Raw genomic sequence first — 25,932 nt, 5'->3', positions numbered from 1 at the left:
CCCCCCTCCCCGGTTTCGGTAACAAAATGGGTCTACAGATGTAATGTTCTACATGGGTTCAAACAGTACATCTGTACACCTCGTTTCGCCTTCAAGGCAGAAAAGGGGGAAAGAGGGGGGGGGGAAGGTAGAGTAGACTTCGCATCGTATAGAAAATCGCAAACCCGTGTGGAACAGTACATCTGTAAACCTCGTTTCGTCCCCGAAGCAGGGATGGGGGGGAGATGGGACAGATCTCGTCGTGTACGGTCAAAACAAACCCATATGAAACAGTACTAACAATAAGATAGACCTTGTTCCACGTAGAAAGTCAAAAATCAATTATAATTTTCATAATTTTTTATAATTTCACAGTTTTTTATGATTATAACTTTTTAACAAATAACGAACGACTAAAACATCTTGGTAGTCACTCAAGAGTACGATCTTTACAACATATGCCAAGATCGACCCCATCGAAGCTGCTTCCTCTAAAATAAATAATTACCATATTTTATATAAAAAATTGAAAATATATGAAAATCATGTTTCATTTTAATTTCATTTTTAGTTTAACTTTACCATTTATTTTACTATACAGCTTTACATGTAGATTTTGAAACATAAGTAAAATATTTAACCTAAATTAACAATAAGTATATTTAATCCAAATTGGACTACGATAAAAGAAAAGTGTAACTAAGAGAATTAGTAACGTATTATTCGTGATAAATATAATTATTATTAATGTCCCTTCCAAATAAGCGCGTGTGCATTTTCATTATCGACTAAGTGTATCGATAAGTCAAACCATCTATTATGACCTTGCAAATTATTGCACCATACTACACATTCTGTGGTCATATACGCGTGTTGTATTATCGCAGTACACAAGTTGGTCTCGCGCTGCGTATACACAAATACTCACTTAAACTTTCATCTGTGTTAATATAAAACTTAAGATTCATAAAATTATTAATATAATAGACAATAAGGCGGCGAATACGAGTTGGTCGCAATAAACGATACGTAGTGAGTAATAATCTTAATGTATTATTTAAAATCACATAAATTTATCAACAAACGTTTCAGCTCCTGTTTCGAATCATTTTCAACGTAACATTATCTTCATATACAGTGAACAGTGGCAGTCATTGACAGTGAGGTAGAGGGTCTCCCCGTTAGGAAGATATCAAAGTAATCAAATTAAACTGTTCGAAAACGATGGACATTGCTTAAACTACGAAAAGAAATAATATGAACCCTAGAAAAATAAATTAAACAAATAAATCCCAGAGAAAAAACCCACCTCAAAATAAGCGAAAATGCATAGCGTGTAATCTATGCAAACAAAAAAGAAGAGCGCACAAATTTCTTATTTTGCTTAATCATCGTAGAAACATTAATGTGAAAATTTAATAAGCACAGTCAGTTCGAGCAGTGAACACGTCTTGTGTGTACAAAAATCAGAGATATACTAAATAAAAATAAAGTTTATTATTCCCGACTTCTATGGTGAACTGTAATCGTGAATGTATCGAATTGAAAGATTTTAAAGTAAGATTTACCATATCAGAAAGTATCGCCATCTGTGTTATATACTTAATCCACAGGATATTATTACACGTATCATCACTTGGTTCATTGGGTTATGTTTCTTGCGAAGCAATCACATATTATCAGAGATGACAACAATCTAGCATGAAATCACTCAATCACTCTCTGTCGATAACTAACAAAACTATAGGTAAGCACAATCGGTCAACGCAATAGATAGCAAACGAGTGCCACTGATGTCGAAAACGTGAACTGGACAAAATTTTCTGGGATAACAACGTATCTTAAATAAAAATTTACAACTCTTCAGCTTTGTGTCGCGATATCTTGTACTTACTTCGGCAGTATATATACTAAAATTGAAACAAAGAAGATTAGCATAGCCTCTACGTAAAGATAACACGCAAAATGTGTTGTAACACGTTCTATATTTTTAGGTATTATCCGCGGTATTTCTCTTAACCTCAACAAAGAAGATATTTTATAGAGCATTGAAGCCTCCTATAAAGTTATAAATATTCGCAGACTCAATATTATATTACTTGATAGAGAGTGTGTATATTCCCCTTATTTAAAGATTAAGTCACGTTCATTGTTAAGTGCATTGAGTATATTGTTAAGATTGCTAAAATAATGAGAGTACTACTTGGTGGATACATACATTTAAAATCGTTTAATTAATTAGTTTTCTTGCTAAAAAAATGCGACTTTGCAATACAGGATATTAGATTAAAAAGATTAAGAAAATGCTTAAAAATAATGGTAATAGAGATGGGGGGGGGGGAGTAGATATAGAGAGTTGTCCTATTCCCCGAAAAATGATTGTTTCAAAAGCTCTCCCAAAAAATTAAAAAGTAAAAGCCTATTGGAAGGAAAAGGGTGAAATAGTATAACTTTAACTATTGAATTAGTCCCGTTTGCTTCTACTCCAAATTACAAAAAGGAGAATAGAGATTTCAACAAATGAATACAGATAAGAGCATGGAATGGCAAATAGGATTGCCGCCAGCTAATGGTAAGGTATAGGATAAAGAATTGTTAGAAACCGACTCACAGTTGGTAAATAAGGATCAAATTCCAATACAAATTACTACACAACTACAGAAGTCATTGGAGAAGAAAACAAACCCAAAAGTAGATAAAATTACAAAATTAAGAAAGTGCCGGAACGCAAAAGTGGCAATATAAAGATTTTCAATGCAAATAATAAGTCAAGTAAAGGTAATACTGAGATACCAACGTGCTCTAGAAGCGATAAAGACAAAGACATAGGAAATATTAATGATAGTTTTAAGTCAAATAAATTGACATTCATGCTGGAACAACAGAAAATAAACAGATATAAAGCTTCAAATAACCTATTATTTATAAATGTTAGTAGTTTACAATAAATCAAATGATAAATCTAATAATATTGACAACCTACATCCGCTAAGTATAGGGAGAAAACACTTGACGCTAAATTACAAAACATAACCAAAGTAAGGAAACTAGGACTAAGTATTATTGAGGTCAATTTTAAATTATATTTTGAGGCTAACAATGACGTTACTAACCCTAGTGTGAAAAGTAACCGGTGGATCGCTTATATTCCCAATCATGGAGTACGTCGGTTCAACATGGTCAAAAAAGTAGATACTAGTGTTAGCGTTGAGAAAATTAAAAATGTCATAAAATTCCTTAACATACCGATACAAATTAATTCTATTGAAAGCTTTACATTTTAAGACAAAAAAGGAATTGAAAGAAACGACCTCGTTAAAAATCGAATTTATAACTATTAATACCAGAATTTGCGTCATATACGAGGTGATCAAAAAGTAAGGTGACTTTTTGAATTTTGCGCGCTCTGTACACTCTAATTTCAAAATTTTTTTTTTTTGTGTTGGTACACTCGTCACGATCATATGTTCACAGTTTTGACTATATAGCATGTGTTGTTTTTATGTGAGAGGCATAAAGGTTAGACTCGTGTTTGCGTGCTCGGCGATTTTTTGCTGTTGAAAATAATGGAGCAGAGAGTTTGTATTAATTTTTGTGTAAAAAATGGTATTAAGTGTTCAAAAACTCTTGAAATGTTGACAGTGGCGTACGGTGAGTCAACTTTGAGCAAAAAAATGTTTATAAGTGGTATAAGTTATTCCAAGAGGGCCGAGAAAATGTTAACAATGAACATCGCTCTGGACGCCCCAGCATGTCAAAAACCGACGAAAATGTTCAGGAAATAAAAGAAATTGTGTTGAAAAATCGTCGAATCACGATTAGAGAAATAGCTGATGATCTTAACATATCGTTTGACTCATGCCAATCAATTTTAACGGATGTTTTGGATATGACACGTGTGTCAGCGAAATTCGTCGTTACTAGTGAGTACTTTTTTGGCCAAAAACAATACTATGTTCATGCCTCAGCCACCGTATTCACCAGACTTGGCCTCCTGCGACTTTTTCCTCTTCCCAAAATTGAAAAAGCCTATGAAAGGACGAAGATTTGCGACGATTGAGGAGATTAAGGCTGCATCGCTGGAGGAGCTCAAGGCAATACCCAAAAGTGCATTTCAGAAATGTTTTGACGACTGGAAAAAGTGCTGGCACAAATGCATTGTATCAGAGGGGGATTATTTTGAAGGGGATAACATAATTTTGGATGAATAAATAAATATTTTTTTATAAAAATGAAAAGTCACCTTACTTTTTGATCACACCTCGTATTGGGTGAGATTCAAAGTTCATCCCTTAGTTAATCAAGTTAGAAGAGGTGGAAACTGTTTGAAGTAAGAACACATTGCTTATAAATGTAGAAGTGAGCTCAAGTAGAAGAACGAGAGGAAGGGTTACATAATAAAGATAATGATAAAGTATTAGTACAATGTGTTAATTGTGTGGGTAACCACAGATCGACGGACATGGGATGTCCGATCTTTAAGAAGTACAAAATAATTAATACGGTTATGGCCTTCTGTCATATCAACCAATTTATGGCAATGAAAATAATTAAAAAGTAAAATATTAGAGACATAAACGAGGTAGAAAAACATTACCAATCCTCTACTTACCTTGGATGGCAAATGAACTTAGATAATTACGATACTATTAGTAGACGAGAGAGAATTAGCCTTAGAAAACGTAATAAAGGAAATTACAAACTAATAGAGGAAAAGAAGATATCCTTTAAGGGAATAAAGTATGGAAGAGATTTAAATTTTACACCACTTAAGGAAAAATCTAAAAATAGTTTAAGTAGAAAAATAAAAGAAAAAAAACATTGAAATTATTTTCTATGTCAGACCATAGTTCTAGTGTCAATAAAACTTTCACACCAGATCTTTCTAGTAGCGGGAGTAAGGAAGTAAGAAAAATAGACCTTTTGAAACTGTTGTATCCAGTACAACCACGCTAATAACGCGCATAGCAACAGGAATTAAGATTTTTATTGCTATGCATATGAGTATCGAATTCAAATTTTGCAAAAACATCGAAAGACGGCTTCCAGCGCAAAATACTATCGCGCTACGTCAGCTATTGCTGAGTCGTTTTCCGATATTTATATTTCGGCTAACCGTAGGAGCTGCATTTGCAGGAACACGATTGGTCAACCAATCAAGTAACAAATTTGTGGATAAATAGAGCGACCAAATCGGAAAGCGACGAAGAGTCTAACAAACAGCTGTCCGGTATGTTACTCAACGTGCGTGACTTACACGTCAAGCCGGTAACATAATCTGGAGATGACGCGCCGACCTATATATATCAGATTGTCCGAGAAAACAAGTGTATGAGTGACATATATAGTCACATAACAAATGTATCGATGGACAAAACTGAAGAAATATATATTATTATTAACGTTGAAAACTCAAGAGTGTCTAATCTCTAACCCGTCAACGCAACCCTTTCTCGAGTCCTAACTCCTCGGGCGCTGTAATAATCCCGAATTACTTACCGATGTGCCTGGACCACCCACCACCGGGCACAACAAAACAATTAAACAATAAAATAAATAGTACTTCTGAGGACAATGTAACGGATGAGTCATTGCAATCGTTGATCTACGATCACTCGAAAAGAGTGATCATAGATCAACGATTGCAATATTGTAGAAGCAATACAATATCCAAGACAAAAAATGTTGGGTGTAATTAATAAGAAATTTCACTATAATGATATCATTCTACTCAATTTGTTAAAAATGGTTGAATCGAATAAATCTAGTCATATCAAAAGCCAATGTATAATTAAATATCTCTTAATGTATTAACAAATAAAATTAAGAAAATCAATCCTATTCCGTAATTGTAAATAGATTAATACCATAACATGCAATGGAGATTTAATGTCGCGCCAAGTTTCTTTTATTTCTTTTCTGTTATATAATAAACAAGATAGATTGTATCCAATAGAACTGTAGAGGTGCTAAAAGCAAATTTTTAGAAATATCGAATATTATGCTACAGCAAAATATCATATGCTTACAGGAAACTTGGATACATAATGTAAACTTTTTTGAGTTTACTTTTGAGTGTTACTTTGACAGAAGATAGGCCTACAAACTGTCAAGGGAGTAGGGTAGCAATTGTAGTAAAAAAATAGATTCAATCACAAACATAATATATCAGCCTTTACAAGACATACGGGTCTAGAAGTAGTCTGTATTTCTATTAAAAACAACTAAATTCTATCTAAACGTATAATTATAATTTCTATCTAAAAACTTCCGGATTTACATGTCTCTAAACAAATATGAGATGATTTCTTTAAAAATCTCTGAAGTAGAAAATAGGAAAAATATCCTCATATACAAAGACTTTAATCCAAGTTGTGGGATTCTCCGGAAAGGACTCCAGAAGAGCGGGTAATTTTCTATACGAAGCTTCATATAACTCTTTTTCGTATTTTGAACGATAGGTCAGCTATAAGGGTTTTTATAACGAAGAATCATGTTAGCATTTTTGACCACGTTATGATATCACACTACCATTAACAACATTAATATTACATGGAATACATTAAATAACCCCAAAAGTAACGACCACTTCCCTATTATGATCAGACTATTTCAAAACATAATAGCAGACGAGTATTAACGAGATAATTTGAAATGTTCCAGAGGCAATATCAACTTCATGAATTTTGTACCATTTGAGTTTGTCAAGGCATGGGAGGATAGAATTGAGAATTTAAACATAACGGAAATAAAGAGAGCACAACTTTATGAGTTATGGTATAATAATAACCGGTAATCCACGATGAAAAAGATAGGAAAAAGATAAGGAAAAAGGATAATAAAAAAATTAGAGTTACAGATAAAAAAGTAATCATCTAATTAAAAGGAAAAGTAGTGATAAGAGTAGAACAATAAATAAGTCTTGGTGGGATATATTATGTCAAAAGACAGAAGAAAAAAGAAGGGAATGCTTCAAGGATCCGATGAATTGCTCATCCAGAGAAAAATTATCAAATTATAGAAGGATTGCTAATAAGGCAAGGAAAACGGTTGCAAAAAGCAAAAGAAAATTTTTGTAGCTTGATTAAAGAGATTTCTAAAATGGCCGGATCAAAGAAGTTTTGGAATACGATTAAAAAACTCAAAAACAGCACTGTCATCAAACCCACTGTTTCCTTAGACAGGAGTAAGGATAGACTAGTGGAGAATTATATTTCTAAACTTGTTCCACCGATGACGATAAAACAGATAAATATTCCTGGGGATACTTCAAACGGTCAAAGATTATCGTATTTTTTATCAAGCTTTTTCTGTAAGAGCTGATAAACCATATTAAAAAAAGTAACTTTAACAGCAGCCGAGTACAAATTTTTTAAGGTATAGAGTCCTCCAATATTTATCAATATCCGCTTTGGAAATTTTGAAGGACAGTTACAATCAAATGATAAAGGATTTCAGATCAATGGAAAGACCATTGGTTTTGATTAACTCCCGAAGATTAATATACTCCCGAAGAACGGGAGTAACAATTTTAGACTTATCTCACTCGAGTCTCGCACTCTTAAAATTTTCGAAAAAAATGTTCAAGACTGGAATAGAAAAATTCGTAAAATTAGATGTAATTATCCCCAAGAATCAGTTAGGTTTTTTTAAAGATAGATCTTGCGAAATGCTTAGCATTGATAAATTTAGAAATATATAAAACATTTTCAGAAGAAAATGTCATTGGTGGTCTTTTCCTTGATATTAAAACGGTATACGACAACATTAACCCTCCTCCGGGCAGTAACGGTCCATTGGACCGACAACACTATATAAATTTATATAAAAACTTGAATTTTTATTTCAAGCATCTGAAACTTGGGCAATATGTTTCTTGCATTGTCTCTCACATAAATAATTGATTTAAGTTCAACTTTTTGCCAATAGTTGGCGGTAGTGTCACTTAAGAGAAAAACATAACTTAATCGGGCACTACGGTCCATCGGACCAACAACAAGAAAATGCTGATATATGCAGCTTCTGTTATTATGTTCTAAGCTAATTGTGTTTGCATTCAATAAATTTGTTTCTTTTCACAATTTATATCGGTGTTAAAGGTAAAATAACAATAATTTTTTATTTAAATTGGAATTTTATTATGTATTTTGTGGATTTATAAAGGATTTATTGAAATGGCTTCAATTCGACGTATATGCTTACCGATGAGCAAATTCGCGGTGCAATTAAAAATGCGACAATCGATGGTGAAATTCCAGCGTTAGACACCGAAGAAAATGTTGCCGTTGATGAAGAAAGTGATGACAAAGTGTACAACGTGAATCAAAACGATTCACATTGTCCACTTCATCAATACATTTTACAATGATACTAAAGGTGGTGTCGACACTTTAAATCAAATGTGTCATACATATTTCTGTCAACAAAGAACTAATCGGTGGCCATTTGCCTTTTTTATGAATTTGATAGTGGCATTGCAGCTTTCATCATTTACAATTCTACTCATGCAATTAACCGATCTGCCTCATCGTTTTTGCACAAGAAGTTTTTGATTGAATTGTCTGATGCATTGGTTTTCGATCATATTGCGCGCAGAACCTCACAAGGCATGACTACACCTCACTGTGCATTGCTGGCTGAAGTGCGTGAACATTTGGGCGGACCAGAACAGAAACAAACGCCACCAACAGATAATTTGAAACGTGCTTGCTACTTATGTCTTAAGGTGCAATATCACATAGCCTTAATATCCAGATATTTACCCCTACTTTAACAAAATTTTCTATAATTTCCCATAATTCCTCATAATTTCGGTAGAGTGGGGGTATATATCTGGATATTATATCTACGTGAAATCGCACCTTTAGTGCTATAAATCGCAAAACAAAAACTTGCTGCAATAAATGCGGAAAAAATGTTTGTGGTCAACATTCAAAAAGCACTGTCTCATGTGTACATTGTGAACGAAAACGCAAGCATCAGAATTCATTTGATTCTAACTGACTGGATTTAATTCATTTTTTTAATTTTGTATTTGCTGAATTTTATTAAAATAAATATAAACAACATTCATAAACAATTTTTCATTGTATTTATCAATTTAATTAATACGGTCCGTTGAACCGGTACTGCCCGAATGTGTTTTTTTTTTTTTTACTTCTGCCCGGAGGAAGGTTAATCAAAAAATATTATTTAACATGATAAATGGTTTGAAGATTCCAGTATAAGACTTTTGTGAGAAATATTTTGGGCCCAAGAAGGGCTATATTTTTTAAAAGTGGAGTCTTTCAGGATTATAGAACAATTTAAAAAAGTGTACCGCAAGGCTCAGTACTTAGCCCGCTGTTTAAGATATATAAATGGGTAATATTCTAAAATATAATTCCCTCATATTGTAATTGTAGAGTAATACAGTTTGCTGACGGTATCGCGATTCTCTACTCGGAAAATAAAATTGACAAATCATATTTAACCTTATAAGATACCTTTTCCAAAGTAAATACATGGTTGAAAACCCTAAAGCTTGAGATTTCAGTTGTAAGACGTGGGTATGTTTTTTTTTTTTTCATAGAAAGAAGAAAATTACGATCTCCACGGCCTTGGAAGTAACAACAGGAAGTATTAAAGTATCTGTTCAAATTGTCTGTATTGTGTTTGTGCGTTTTTTGAATGTTAACGCCTTTACTGATTGATCGCGCGAGAGTTGATGAGTTCCATTGGAGCGACCGGGGAGGCATTGCAAGCCTCCCCGGTCGCTCCAGTGGAACTCATCAACTCTCGATAAAGCAAGCGAACCGCGAGCAGGAATAGACTTCATTAACGCCACCATTAAGGCATAGACGAGTTGAGAAACCATATGGTTTATGAGCACCTCAAAATCATATCTGAATTTGGTAGACAGACAATTAGTAACGGCCTATAAAATGATATAAAGATTGCCAAAGTTTTCGTCGGTAATAAAATAGGGTGGTTAATATCGGGTCAAATATTTTCATTAAGGTACATTTCGAAAATAAGTGATAAATTAATTCTGAAAGCATACCAACTACGAGACACGGAACTGATTAACAAAATTAAACGCTTATATAGAATTTACAAATATGTTTTGGACCGATAGTGTAACAACACAATGATAGTAAGAAAGCCTTCTTCAGTCGCGGCTAGGTCTTAATGCTTATATTTATTCGTGTGATTTTATATACTTCTTCGAATTCAACCAGAATGTGCGCCGAATTAATTCCGGTCGTAACACAGCATGTCAAATAGGAATTAGTAATATCACTATTTAGATCAAATAGGATGCATGTCAAATAGGAATTAGTAATATCACTATTATATTAAATTAATTAATTTAATATAATAATTGATGCTGATTTGCATCTATATACCCATTCCCCCCTAAAAAAAACTGTAAGAAATTTATTGCAAAAAATAACACCCCACTCAGGGTTCAAACCTGGCACCTCCGGAATCTCCGGTCCCGGTGTCTTACCACCTCGAACATTGAGGCAAAGTGATACTTCTCGCAATATTCGTATGAGTGACAACGCATTTGACAACTTATATAGAATGATGAAACGCGAGAGCTCCTGCCAAGAAACTTCACTTGTAATCTAACGTTGCATTAAACATTATCGTAAACAAGAACATGTATCATATCTCAATACCCAAATCCAGTCAAATCAAATCGTACATTGGTCTTTCAAGCCGGATTCCAGTAAAAGACTGGGAGAGAAAAAAGTGCGGCCAACAGAAATACCAAAGATCATCAAGACCGGTTGACGAGAAGAGATCCCTCAAGGAAGCAGTCGGCAAGACGAGGAAACTCAACAAGCTCGACAAAAAGAAAGGGAAGAAGATGGCCGCTAGGTAACAAGCACAAAGCGCACCAGGGCGCATGCAATCAAGGATTTGACAGCTACAAGGCAAGCAGTAAGAACGGTCCGAGAACCACGAGGTCGGAAGTCAAGACACCAGCAACGGACAAGAGAAGCTACGACAAAAAGGCTGCAACCGAGCATCAAGACAAAGACGTGGCATTTCGTAAAACGCTCTAAGACACACAAAGTAAGGAGAAAGTGCATACATTTAAAAAATCGGCAATTCAAAGGGCCGAAAAAGCAGCCGCGGCGGACGAGTCCATTGTGATAGAGAGGGAACTAAGTTTATTATAACGAGCAAGGGATTTTAGTGCGGGGGGCGAGCGAGCCTGCCCGGAACAAGCAAGGATTTCAAACAACGAGCAAGTTGGTTCGTGCAAAGCAAGGACAAACGACTACATACAGCGAGCCAAGCGGACGAGAACAGCTACACACAACGACTGAGTCCATTCGCGCCAAGCGGATGAAGCTATACCTACGAACAACTATACATCGATACCATCAATAAAACGATCGATACAACGTTGCTGCAAGCAAGCGAGATACATATTAAGGAGCAATCACGAGAACTAGATAAAACGTAACAAAGAGACCAGAAACCAAAAATAACAAGCTAAGTTAAAATAAGCCGTACAAATATATTGTTATACTCTGTCTGATCGATAGATCTTTCTTCAGCCAGCTTCTCAAGCTTGGCCAAACGGGCACAACAATATTGTTGCATAAGTTCGCATAATTTTTTTATTTTACCGGTGTGCCGCAAAACAAAATAAATAAAAATGAGCGATTTCGCAAAACTCAAACAAAAGAAAAGAATAACAAAAACCGGCCTTAATTAAATTAAAACATTTGTCAAAAAAATGAACATTAACACAGTAGATACGGAAGGATTAAAATTAAGATTAAATAAATTAGACAAACTTCATCAGACTTTAATTGACACACAAATAGAGAAAGCAGCATACGATGAGACTTCAGATGAGCAAATTGATGCCAAAGTGGCTATTTGCAAAAAAATATATATTTCATTAAAAATTTTAGGAGACAGTCCGAGTAAAAGAAGGAGTAAGGCTAGCTAGCGTTATTAACTGTGTTGATCAGGCGATAGAACTATCAAATCACCCTTCAAATAGAATTAACGATAATTTTACGAGATTGCCAAAAATTGATTTACCCACATTTTCGGGCGCATACGACGATTGGCATTTGACATCTTTAATTCCTTGATACATGCTAAAGCTTCTCTAAAAAATATTCAGAAGTTCCATTATCCAAAATCTTCATTCATAGAGGTTATCGCATGTTTCTTTATGTGCAAATGAAAGGAATTGAAACATGTTTTTGTTTTTTGCATGTAACTTGCATGTAATTGCTCCTGTCGTTTTGTTAGTGCTGTAAAGTCTATCTGTATTACTATTTTCCATGTTGATTTTAATGGGTGTAATTCTCCTATTTTTTTATAGTATATCCCCGAATGCTGGGTAAATTCTTCTGCTTCGTACGGCTTGTTGCTTGCTGATTTTCTCCCGTTTCTTCTGATAATATAGGATTTAGTTTCGCTTTCTGTATGTTAGTCCATATGATACAGGACCTGTAATCATCCGGTTACACATTATCGTATTTTATTCAGCAAATTCTTTTCTTAGTACTAGATGTGCTGTCTTCATGTTGTACTAGGTTTGTCAGTCTTCTCGGCGCTGTCGTCGAGTATTTGAAAAAAAATGTCGTTTTGTTTACCTTATATTGAAGCAGTCATAGTAGTTGGAGAGGATCTCCCAATCAATATTTGGGACAGATTTACTTTTCCTAGTACAGTTTACGAGAAACCTTTAGAATCTGATGAAGTTTCTGGTGTGTTTCCGGAACTAGAGCCGGACGATATTTTGGACGATCGGTCATCTAATAGTGATTAGTCTCTGCATTCCGCAGAGATGGTATTATTGGACAATTTTGATTTTGGAGAAGCTCTTCTTGATAGATCTTGGAAAAATTGTAGTAAGTTTCTTTGAAATACTTCTCATTTGACTATTAGGTTCTCTTATCTGGCACTTTTTTCTGATAACTTTTTTATTCTGCTGGTTCAGCTTTAATTATCTTTTCTCTCTGCAGCTTCTGCTCTTTACTTCCTCTTAGTCTTCTTTTGACTGTTTAACTGTGCCGTTGCGTTACAGTAATAAATAAAAATGTTGTGCTTAGTGCACAATTCCAAGGTAGTAGACGAGTCGGTGGCTACGTGTGATTTCGGAACAATCTTGCTATCGATCCCGAGCTGCTAGAGGTGCATTTTGTAGCAGAGCTGTACGTTTCCCTCATTGATTTTGATGCGAAAGTGCCGGAGATTCCTCCTGTCAAATTTGATGCGGTTGTTAAAGACAACATTGATCTTGCCGATCCTGCCTCCGACAAAAAGGTAGAAGATGAAGATAACGGCTCGGGGTGATCGTGTCCAAGAATATTGATGATGTTCTCGAGGACATAAAGATTTCCGACGATGAAACTGACTGAATTGGCAACCTAATGGATCTTTTAGTTGAACCGGACTTTTCTCTGCTTTTTGTATGTAATGACTTTGATGATGATGCTGAGGAGGAAGAAAAAGAGAAGGAGTATTAGTGAGAGATTTTATTAGTAGTAGTGTAGTGTAGTAATAGTGTAGTAGTAGTGTAGTGTAGTAATAGTGTAGTAGTAGTATAGTTTGTAGACTCTAGTGTAGTTTTGACTATTTTGTTTTGACTTTTCTTTTAGACTGGATTATTTCGCACTCCAATTTTTAGATTACGGGATTTTTAACCATTATTGGTGAGTATTATTTTTATTTAATTATACTATTTTTCTGTCTTCTATCTTCTATACTTATTTTATTTTTTATTTCTTATCTATAATAATCTTATCTTTAATATTTTTTATTCCCACGTATGCATCTTTTTATTCTGTACATAATTGTATATAGTTGCACAATTTGTATATATGTATATATGTAATTGAACATATTTGTATATATTGCAACCGCACTCACAAACGTGGTGCAATTACGTAATCACCCGTGACGACAAATAAACGTGAAAATTAGCTCGCAGATATTGTTTGCAACAATAATGTACAACAATTAAACGACAGATTAGGTGCCAGGCACAAGCAAGCGTGCCGCTCTTATATAACAAGGTTACCGGTCGCTGAAATTCCTCGCTCTTAAACGCAAAAATATTTTATTGCGTCACGGGCAATGACGGGCTTTCGTAACCCGTAGTTCAGCCACGGAATTGGCAGAGGAGGTGATTCGTTGCGGGCGGAAAAGTAGAAGAGAGCGAGAGAACTTAAAAAGAATACATTAATTAACTAGAAAAGTAACAAACATATTTCTTCCGATCTCGGACATTAAATCACAGAGCTTCGGGACAATTTCTCGCGACACGGGCGCGGTCAAAAAAGACCACGCGGTCGTCGATACAGGCTCATAAAACGGAGAGAGTCAGGATTCAATTCTCATTAATGGCAGACAATATATGCCGTGCACACTTAAAACTCTTTACACGCGCACTTTCATTCTGCACAAGAATACGTAGCGATTCGGCTCGAAATATGCGATTGGCAAACAGAGACACATCTAAACGTGACTACAAGCAACACACAAGAATATTACAACAATTAACGCGACTGGGCTGTGGCGTCGGCAACGCTCTCAGTAAACGGAACCAAAAAAATTAAGACACGACTTGATCGGATGGGGCGCACAACGAGAGAGCACGCAAACAGCACGCGATTACCTGCGTGCTCCAATTTCAACGGAAAATCTTACAGTAAACGCGGACTCTAATTACGACCATCCCGCGTACGACCCATCCGATCAGCAAAATTGGTGGCTTTACAATAGTCTCGTTTGTCTTACCATGACGCTGGCTTTGCTCCAAAGATCGTCTTCAGAGGAAAAGCGAAAGCAGCTCAGGTCATCCCAGCTCGTGACGGCTCACGCACGACGATTCACAGCAAAGTGATCGATAGCGCGAAGAAATTCGGCAGGCGGCACGCAGGATCTCTCGCCCCACACACGGGGGCTCGTCGCGCCCCGCTATTGGTTCCGACTTATCGCGTGGTCCTTGCAACCCTCTAATCAGGCTGTCGCGCTGCGGCGCGCAATTTGAGGTAAGTCAGTGTCTTCGGGTAGCTCGCAACTCTTCCCGTAATTTTTCCGACGTCGGATGGCTATCCTGACGGACTCTTCGTTGTCCGCTGCCTCCACGTTCGGAACCAAATCAGGAACATCTTCTCGCAAGTCCTCGTTCGGGATCTTCCAGGCGATAATCCGTAAGAAGTGTCGACGTCTCCTTCGTCTGACTTTCCCTCTCTGCGTCTTGCAATATTCAACGGCCTTACTGTTGCGTACGGGCGCAACGGTAAAAGATAAAATAATTAATCAAATTGAGATCACCTGGAGTGCGCGCTACCGCGATCCTGCGCACAATCCGTAAAGTTCCGACTGGCGGTAGGTCCTCCTTCTTGCAGTCTTCTTGTCGGATGAGACTCTGTCGATACAAAATTATTAATCGTCAGCCGCCAATCCGCCAAACGCTAAAATTTCAGGGACGAACACACGCACACAAAGTCTCGCACACCAAACAAAAACGCAAAATTATTAGTGCACGCACTGACACGTCCGTCTTCGAGCCAAGAGGATGTAGAACCGCACCGTGCGCTCGGTGCGCCCCCAAAATGCAACTCCCACGCTTAGCCAAAATACGAATACCGGAAATCGACTCAGCAATAGATGGTATAACGTGATAATATTTTGGACCGGAAGTCGAGAAACCATCAACGTCTTTCGATTTTTTTGCGTATCCAAAAATTGAATCCGATACAAATAGCAATAGAAATCTTAACTAATTTCCTATTGCTGTGCGAGTTATTAGCGTAGTTATACTGGGTACAATACTTAAAAGCACGCGTAATTATGGCATATTTTATAAATTTTTTGTATCATTATTTAAAGTATTTCTCTTTTAGTGTCATCAGCCTCAGGGATGGATTTTCGCATAAGGGGTAAAGCACTTAATTAACGAGTAGTATATTTTAAAAGCACCTAATTCACGTATAATTATTGCGTATTTTATAACTTTTTTGTATCCTTATTTAAAGTACTTCTCTCTTAGCATCACCAGCTTCAGGGATGAACTTTCGCATAAAGGATAGAGCACTCAATTCGCTGGTAATATATTTATAAAGCATTTAATTTATACCTATTTTCTGTATATCAAATAATTTTTTATTTAAATTATTTAAAGTACTTTTCTCTTGATACCAATACTGTAAAGGATTGTTTTTAGGCGAAGGGATGGAAATACGACTCCACGAGCTTCGTCATTCAAAAGCAACTAAAAAACACCTAATTATTCAACCGTTTTTATTTATTTTAAGGCTCTTCCTTTAGTGATATTAGTTGGGTGAACTGCTAGCTTACTTCAAGGTTGGCAGCACAACCGTATAATTTAAATTTCCGGAGAGCAAAAAAGTACTTAATTTTTAAATAGAGCACCTAATTAACACCTAAAAAGCACCTAATCTTTATGCTGTTGTTTTTCATTTTTAACAACCTTGTTTTACTAACTTGATAAACGTAAAAAAAAAACACAAATTAATTGCAATTTAGGCACAATAAAACAACTTAATGAAAGAATGTATAAATTCTAGGAAGTATAAGCGTACGATTCGATAAATAAAACGGGCTTGGATCAAGAAAAAAAATACTGTGAGGAAATTTTTAAAGCAACGTATTCTCGTCAACCGGGGGGGAAGGGGGAGGGGGGTTTATAGTTAAATTACCGGTAAAACAAGAAATATAAGCATTACTAAATGATTCAAGAAAAATGATGTTGAAAAAGTTCTTATCGTTAAAAAAAAGATTCGCAAAAAATCCAAAATTTAAAATTGAATAAGTAAAATTTATGACAGAATATTTAGCACTAGGGCACATGAGGCGTGGGTCGACATCGGAAAAAAAGAAAAACCAATTGTTTTACTGCATCATGCGGGAGTCAAAAAAAGTAGCAACACTAACACGATAACTGTTTTTGATGCTTCAAGCAAAGGGGCGAAGAGAAAATTATTAAATGATGCGCTATACAAAGGTCCGATTTTACAGTTAGACTTATTCGCCCTAATAATAAGATTTAAACGCTTCAAATACGTGTTGAGCGCAGATATAACTAAAATATATAGACAGATCTTCATACTCGAAGATCAAACCACTGCACTGCAAACAATTTTGTGGCAAGAAAATACGAAAGCGGAAATTGAAGAATTCGAGCTATTAACGATAACTTATGGTACAAAACCGGCATCATTTTTAACAGTGAGAACAACAATTAGCAGAGATAGAAAAAGATTTCCTTAAGGCCGCAGAAATAGTTAGCAAAGACTTTTATATGGACAATTTATTAAGAAGAGGAAATTCCATCGAGAAAATTTAAGAAGTTAAGAGACCAACTAACAAAATTGTTAGGAAAAGGAGGATTCAAATTGCATAAATGAAATACGAACTTAATTACCACACAAAAAAAAATCAAAATATTAGGAGTATAAATAAGTTTCCGCCGTTTTTTATCAAAAATTGGGCATTTATTGTGAAAGAACGGTACCTAATATTTTATTCGAAATATTGTCCATCGCTAGCCACTACTTTTTCCCATCTTTCTGGTAGCATACGGATACCGCGTCGGAAGAATGCTTCACCTTTTGAAGCTATCCACAAATCGACCTAATTTTTTGTATCTTCATATGATGTGAAGTGTTGCTCAGACAGGCCATGCGCCATCGATCAAAACAGGTAGTAATAAGAAGGAGCAATATCTGGTGAATACGGCGGGTGGGGTAAAACTTCCCAATTGAGTGTTTCCAGGTAGGTTTTGACCGGCGCCGCAACATGTGGACGAGCATTATCATGCAGAAGAATAACTTTGTCGTGTCTGGAGTAGTAATGGGCACGTTTTTCCTTGAGTACTCGGCTCAATCTCATCAATTGTGTTCGGTAGAGAGCCCCAGTAATGGTTTCATTCGGTTTGAGCAACTCATAATACACGACACCAAGCTGATCCCACCAAATACACAACATGAGCTTTTTTCCATAAATGTTCGGCTTGGCTGTCGATGTTAAAGCATGGCCAGGTGGTCCCCATGATTTCTTCTTCTTTGGGTTATCGTAGTGGATCCATTTTTCATCACCAGTGACTATACGATGCAAAAAACCCTTTCGTTTATGCCTGGCAAGCAGCATTTCACATGTGAAAAATCGGCGTTCAACGTTTCTCGGCTTCAGTTCATATGGAACCCAGTTTCCTTGTTTTTGAATCAATCCCAATGATTTTAAGCGATGTAAAATTGCTGATTGAGTCACTCCTAATGTAAGTGCAAGTGCTTCTTGCGCATTTGGCACAAATCTTCATCTAATAATGTTTCCAATTCCGCGTCTTCGTACACTTTCGACCTTCCGCTACGTTCTTTGTCTTTGACGTCAAATTCACCGTTCTTAAACTTGTGAAACCACTCACGGCAACTTCTCTCACTTAAGGCAGCTTCACCATATGCTTCTACAAGCAATCGATGCGCCTCGGCTGCAGATTTCTTCAAATTAAAGAAGTAAATCAAAAGCTCCCGCAAATGACGCTTATTCGGATCAAAACTCAACATTTTCGCACGAAAAAAGATATATGATGCTGATACAAAATCGCTAATATTTTAAGGTTATGTTGTTGCCAGATGTCCAACCTTACGATATAACGTTTTACAACAGACAATTTCAACCATAACATACTAGTAGCGCCATTTTTGTGAAACGGCGGAAACTTATTTATACTCCTAATAAAAACAAATTAATAGATTTTTATAAAATGGAGAGATCAAAGCTAGAAATATTGTGGAATCCTTCAAGCAATGCATTCCATTACAAAGTGGGTTCGAGAGAGTGCAAAAAATGTATCAAAGCGAACTACACTTTCACAAATTTGCAAATTGTTTGACCTGTTGGGTTTAGTAGGGTCCATAATAACTTCAGCTAACGTATCAATGCAAAAATTATAGAACCTAAACTAAGACGAATTAGTTCCCATGAACGTATATAAAGAATGGCATCAGTTAAAGTCACAATTGCATCTTTAAACCATTTAAAAATTCCTAGAGCAATATTAACAGGTAATCCCAGTACACAGATATAGTTGCATGGATTTTGTGATGTAAGTAAAAAGGCCTACAGAGCATGAGTACATATTAGAGAACAAATAGAGTCAGACCAAAAAAAGATAACGTTAATGTTCCAAATCTAGGGTAGTCCGTATAAAAACCTTACCGTTGCCGTGAATTGTACGGAGAGGTTTTGTTAGCAAACTTAATGAATCGAGTGTCAGATAGCTTAAGCATAAAAATAAGTCACAGATTCTGCTACGATTTTAAAATCGTAATAACGTAGATAAGGTCTCCGTCACAAAAATAGGAGATCTTTGTGGCAAATAAAGCAAGCAAAATTCAAAGCATTTCTTCTCCTTCTGAATAAGATAAAATCCAAAAAAATCTCACCAATTTAATCTCAAAGGGAGAAACCTCCAAACATCTAATAAACACAAAATTGTAATGGGAAGGGCCTCCATGGCTTCAAGTTAGTAATGAAACGTGGCCAGTGGAAGGTAAGATACTGCTTGTAATAAACGCTCCAAAGATGCAAAAACGGACTGTGATCGCCGTAGCATTAAAAGAAAATCCAGTAATAGAGTATAGTGGACAATCCACTTTAAACAAGTTAATCAAAATCGTTGTTTATGTTTTAAGATTCGTTGACAATTTAAAAAGCAAAAACAAAAATAAAGAGCGTAAACTAGAAACTGTTACTCTACAAAAAAACAACGCAAGGCAAAGTTAACAATAATTAAATTAATACAAGCCGAAGAATACAAAGAAGAAATAAATGCACTAAAATTCAGAAGTATCATTAAAATCAAAATTGAAAACCTTCCATCCGTTCCTGGACAAAAAAAGCGTCATAAAAGTAGGAGAAAGGTTGCAGCAAGCATTGCTACCAAAGAAAACAAAACATTTCATTATCATTCCAACAACACATCACTATATTACTCTAGTAATAAACTACTAGCATGAAAGACTATTACATGCGGGTCCGCAGACCACACCACGCGATCCAAGAGAAAATTTGGCCAATACAAACATAAAACAAAATATTATAAAAAAATAATCCTCCAGTGTGTCAAATGTCGCAAGGCCAACCCAACAGTTAGCTAATGGGACAACTACCGTCAGTTAGAGTGAGCATTGGTAGCCCTTTCTTAAGCAGCAGAGTAGAATATTGTGGGCCATTTCAAGTAAGAGATCAAACTCGCCGGAACGCAAAAGCATACAAGGCTTATGTAGTATTTGTGCCATATTTGTGTGTAACACAAAAGCAGTGCATATTAAGTTGGTGGAGGATTTTACAGCAAAATTATTTATAGCCGCTTTAAAAAAATTCGTGTCGCGTCGAGAAAGAACAAGGGATCTATATAGATAGTCCGAGAAACATTGAACAATGAATAATTTAAAAAATCCGTTCAAAGATACACATCGTCAAAACAAATAAATTGGCACTTTAGTCCAGCAAAATCGCCTCATTGCAGAGGTATTTGGAAAACCGCAGTTCGGCCCATATAGATTTTAAAAAAGTAATAGGCAAAACATGTCTCACGGTGACGGAGATGAACACCGTCCTAACTTAGGTGGAAGCCATACTAAATTCGACGCCCTTGACAGAAATGTCGGACAACGTCAATAATACAAGAACCTTGACACCTGACCACTTCTTAATTGGCAAAAGTTTGCAAAACTATCCCAAGCAAAATTTAAAAGAAACAGATTAATAAAATCAACAGTCAACAGATTAATAAAATGACAATACATTGACAACTCCGTCAGTACTTCTGGTCCCGATAGCAAAAAGAGTATCTTGTTAAGTATCAAGAAAGAAACAAATAACAAACTAAAATCAAAAAACAATTCAAGGTAAAACAATTAGTTATGCTAAAGGAAGCCGAAAGAATGCCTTTGAAATGGACGCTAGTAAAAATAGAAGAGATTCACCCAAGACCGGATGGAGTGATTAGAATAGTTACCGTACGCACGGAAAAAGGTACTTAAAAAAAAACTATTGCAAATATTGCTCCGTTATTAGATTAATCATTATACTTGACTACATTAAATTTCCCTGCCTTTTTTTAAAATATCTATTTCGTTTGTTATTCTTTACTTTGTTATTGAAAATATAATTATATTTGTCAAGACAGGCTGCGTGTTCAAATAATCATTGTCTGTATTATACTTATGCGTTTTTTTTAATGTTTTACTGAGATTGATCACACAAGCGTTGATGAGTTCCATTGGAGCGACCGGGAAGGCGTTGTGAGCGATAAAGCGAGCGAACCGAGAGAGCTCCCGCTAAAAGACTTCACTTGTAATCTAAACGTTGCATTAAACAGTGTCATAAGCAAGAACGTGTGTCATACCTCAATATTCAAATCCAGTCAAATCAAATCGAAGCGTATCTAACAAAATGAAATATTTAGAGATCACTTTTGATTCCGGAATGAGATAAAAAGAGCATCTAACCTCACTAAAGAACAAATCATTTTGCTTCATAAATATACTAAAATGGATAAACGGAAGATAGTGGGGAATTAGTATGAGAGCAGGAATGGACTTTATTAACGTCACCATTAGAGTACAAGCGAGTTGAGAGGCCATATGGTGCAATTTTATGAGCATCTTAAAATCACATCTGAATTTGATAGACAAACTATTAGTGACAATGATATATGAAAATGATATTAAGATTGCCTATAAAATGATATTAAGATTGCCAGAGTTTTCATCTAATAAAATAGAATGGTTAATATCGGGTCAAATGTCTTCATTAAGATACATTTCAAAGATAAGTGATAAATTGATTCTGAAAGCATACCAACTACAAAACACAAAATTGATTAACAAAATTAAACGCTTACATAGAATGATATCAGGAAAAGACACGCCCTCACGAAATATTCCTTTCATATTAAGATGGAAACAAACTGAACGCTCTCTTCCACATTTATATAAGTAAGATGTTCATCCTATGTTTGCTTACCCAACCAATATAAGAAATGAAATGTCGATTTTGATTATAAGGTAAGAGCATACGTAAAAACTGTAGACTATATTAACAAAACCTTCATTAGTAAAATGTTGAATAAAAATGTGGAAGAAATTACTATATATATACTGTTGTGCGAGAGCGTAGTTGGTACAAGCGCGCGTACCGATTCCCCTGTAGATAGCGCCAATGTCTAGGCGAGCACACGCAGCGCTACGCGAACGAGCGGAACTCGCTCTCTTCTCTCGCAACCGTGGACACGTGCGTATCGTTCTGTACCAGCGGCGTTAATGTAATAAAGCATAGCCATTAGTAGTACACGGTCCTCTACGACTAACTCTTTGCAATCCCGCAACCTACACAACAGAGAATTGGCGACGAGGATGAGATCCACGAGTTGCTAGCGGGGAAAGAAGAGCCATCCTTACAGCTCGGACAAAGAAAACCGGCATTCACGGCTCAAGAGTGAGCAAGTACGACAAAAATTACATACATACTGATGAAGAAACAATAGAGAAATCGCGCCGCGTGCTTACGTACATACATACTTGCGAAGAAGCAATACAGAAATCGTGCCACGTGCATACATACATACTTACGAAGAGGCGATAGAGAAATCGCGCCGCGTGCATACATACGTACATACAGGATCACGTGTTGGTACACGCTCAGAACACGTGGCGTGCGCGCAGAGTCGTAGAGTCGTGCGTCGCGAGGATTCAAGAAGTACAGGGTCGAGAAACGGATCTGATTTCACAAAAAAAAAAAATTTTTTTTTTAATCGCACGGGCGTGTGATTTGTGCATACACGGGACAATGACAGAGGTTGTGCTACACGGTAACCTCTCAATCGATATTTTCGATCCTGCAGCCACAGAGTGGAAACGATGGTTGCAGCGATTTCTGGCAGCCATTAAGATTTTCAAGGTCCCGGCCGAACAACAAGTGTTGTATCTATTACATTACATCGGTTCAGCGGCGTTTGATGTTATTTGTAATAGAACAGCGCCGGCAGATCCCTACACCATTCCATTCGACGAGCTGGTTGTAAGCCTAAGAGAATTCTACGCTCCAGAACCACTAGAAATAGCTGAGAATTTCCGTTTTCATCAGAGAAAACAAAAGGAGGGAGAATCTCTGAAGGACTTCGTTGCGGCATTACATAAACTAAGCATCCATTGTAATTTTGGGCCCTATTTGAAAACGGCGTTGAGGAACCAATTGGTGTTCGGATTATCCAGTCTACAGGCTCAGTCGCGGTTATTCGAGACCAAGGACCTGACCTTCGAGAAAGCTGTGCAAGTGGCCACGACAATGGAACTTTCAGAAAAGGATTCCCGGCAATTACAGACCGGGACGGCCGTCGTGGAATACGTTGGTACGAAGAACAACAAATCAGAATACAAGGGATCACGGAAGAAGAAGCCGATTCGAGAAAAGCCGAACAAGGAGAAGAATCGTACAAATGTCGGTAAAACTAATAATGTAAACTCGAGTACACTTACAAATACTAACATAGCTTGTTTTAGATGCGGCGGAAATCATTTAGCCAATAAATGTACACTCGACAGAAATGTTAAATGTAACTCTTGCGACACGCCAGGGCATTTGCGTAAGGTCTGCATGAGAGCCAAGCGGGCGTCGGCTAACCAGATCGAGGAGGTCTTAACTATAGAACACTGGAACCACCGAGATAAGTTTTTCAAAACACTCGTAGTCGATGGAAAAACGTTACGATTCGAAATCGATAGCGGGGCGGCGGTTTCCATTGTAAGTATTAGCACGGCTAAACGTTTCTTCACGGGACAACCGTTACAACCGACGAGCCTACAGCTAGTCGCGTTTTACAAAACATCAATCGAAGTAATCGGGATGTTGTCGGTTTCAGTTGCGTGGCGTGGTGGCATTTACAAATTGAACTTGTACGTTTCTAAAATTGAACGCGAACCGTTATTAGGTCGCGAGTGGATACGGCAATTAAAATTATTTCAATTGACAAATTCAATAAATACAGTTTCAAACATACAAAACAATACACAAGTTAAAGTTTCAAAAATGTTACAACGTTACAAAGAAAAATTAGATATCGGTTCTACAAAGATAAAGGGCCTACAGGTCAGTTTAGCATTAAAAGATAATGTCAAACCCGTATTCCTAAAAGCAAGAACGGTACCATTTAAACTGTTGCCCTTGGTGGAACAGGAATTGCAAACGCTTGTGAAAGACGGAATACTTGAGAAAGTAAACACTTCGCGTTGGGCTACACCCATTGTTCCGGTTCTAAAAAAAAATAACAGAGTACGTCTCTGCGGAGATTTCAGTGTCACTCTAAATCCGAATCTCGTGGTGGATGAACATCCACTTCCAACGATCGATGAGTTATTCGCGTCGAGGCAGGAGGTACGAAATTTACGAAAATCGACCTACAACAAGCTTATTTACAGTTAGAGATACGCGAAGAAGATCGCGAGTTATTAACCCTAAGTACACATAAGGGATTATTCCGTAGTACAAGATTAATGTACGGAATCGCGTCAGCGCCAGCGATCTGGCAACGGGAGATAGAAAATATCCTACAGGATATACCGGGGGTGTCAGTTTTTCTAGACGACATCAAAATTACGGGACCGGATGATGAAACTCATTTGCACCGTCTTGGGCAAGTATTGTCACGATTAGCTGATAGAAACATACACATTAACAAAGAAAAGAATGAGTTTTTCAAGGATAATATTGATTACTGCGGATACAAGATTGATAAGCACGGCATACATAAAACCGTCGAAAAGATGCAGGCAATTGAGCGAATGCCACGTCCGCGCAGCGTAGACGAGCTACGTTCTTTTTTAGGAATGATAAACTACTACGGTAGGTTTATTAACAATTTAAGTACGATTCTTGCACCGTTACACATATTATTACAAAAAGACGCTGCATACAAATGGACGCAAAATTGCGAACGTGCTTTCCAATTAGCAAAAAAAGAATTTCAAAATGACACCGTGCTAGTACATTACGATCCGAAGCTACCACTAATCTTAGCGACTGACGCGAGCTCTTATGGCGTGGGGGCCGTGTTGTCTCATCAGTACCCCGACGGTACTGAGCGTGTATTACAGTACGCGTCGCAAACCTTAACAAGTACACAGCGAAAGTATGCGCAGATAGACAGGGAAGCTTACGCGATTATCTTTGGAATCAAAAAATTCAATCAATATTTATACGGACGTAAGTTTATACTTATTACAGATCATCGTCCGTTAGTACAAATCTTTTCACCTTCGAAAGCATTACCAACTTACACAGCATTACGAATGCAACATTACGCAATTTTTTTACAAGGATACACCTTTGAAATTAAGTACAAAAATACAAAACTACATTGTAATGCTGACTGTCTATCTCGCTTGCCTGTCGCACTAACAGCCACCGCGGAACGCGACGTTGTCGATGTTCACGAAATCGGAATTGTTCAAAGCATGCCGGTAACCATAGAACAATTAGCACATGCAACATTAAAAGATACACAATTACAAGATTTGATTAAAGCGTTACGCGGAAAGAAGGAAATACCCGCTAAATTACGATTCAATATAAATCAAACAGCTTTTAGTATACAACGCGAGATACTATTATGTAACGGAAAAGTCGTGATTCCCGTATCATTACGAATGCGTTTCTTACGCGATTTGCACAGAAGTCATTTCGGGGTAGCAAAAATGAAAGCGTTGGCGAGGAGCCTATATTGGTGGCCAGGCGTGGATAAAGCTGTTGAGGAAATGGCAAGAAATTGCAACATTTGTAACTCGTTACGTAACAATCCACCAAAGGTTGAGGTTCACGAATGGGAACCCGCAGAAGGTCCTTTCGACAGAATACACATAGATTACGCAGGTCCATTCATGAATGCCAACTTCTTTA

General features: G+C 36.7%; 1 protein-coding gene and 1 non-coding gene across 4 annotated transcripts in view; one reads left to right on the top strand and one right to left on the bottom strand.

Moving 5' to 3' along the window:
• Positions 1-25,932, bottom strand: part of LOC105207843 (serine/threonine-protein kinase 16) — a 113,140-nt gene that overhangs the window by 69,826 nt on the left and 17,382 nt on the right. The gene's annotated exons all lie outside the window — the stretch shown is intronic.
• LOC113005369 lies at positions 1,866-1,971 on the top strand. Its single transcript, XR_003269452.1, has one exon. It is a non-coding gene; the product is annotated as a U6 spliceosomal RNA (small nuclear RNA).

The sequence above is a fragment of the Solenopsis invicta genome, chromosome 6 (genome assembly GCF_016802725.1).
Source record: "Solenopsis invicta isolate M01_SB chromosome 6, UNIL_Sinv_3.0, whole genome shotgun sequence".
In the NCBI taxonomy this organism is placed as follows: Eukaryota; Metazoa; Arthropoda; class Insecta; order Hymenoptera; family Formicidae; genus Solenopsis; species Solenopsis invicta.
This window is presented reverse-complemented; position numbering and strand designations above follow the sequence as displayed.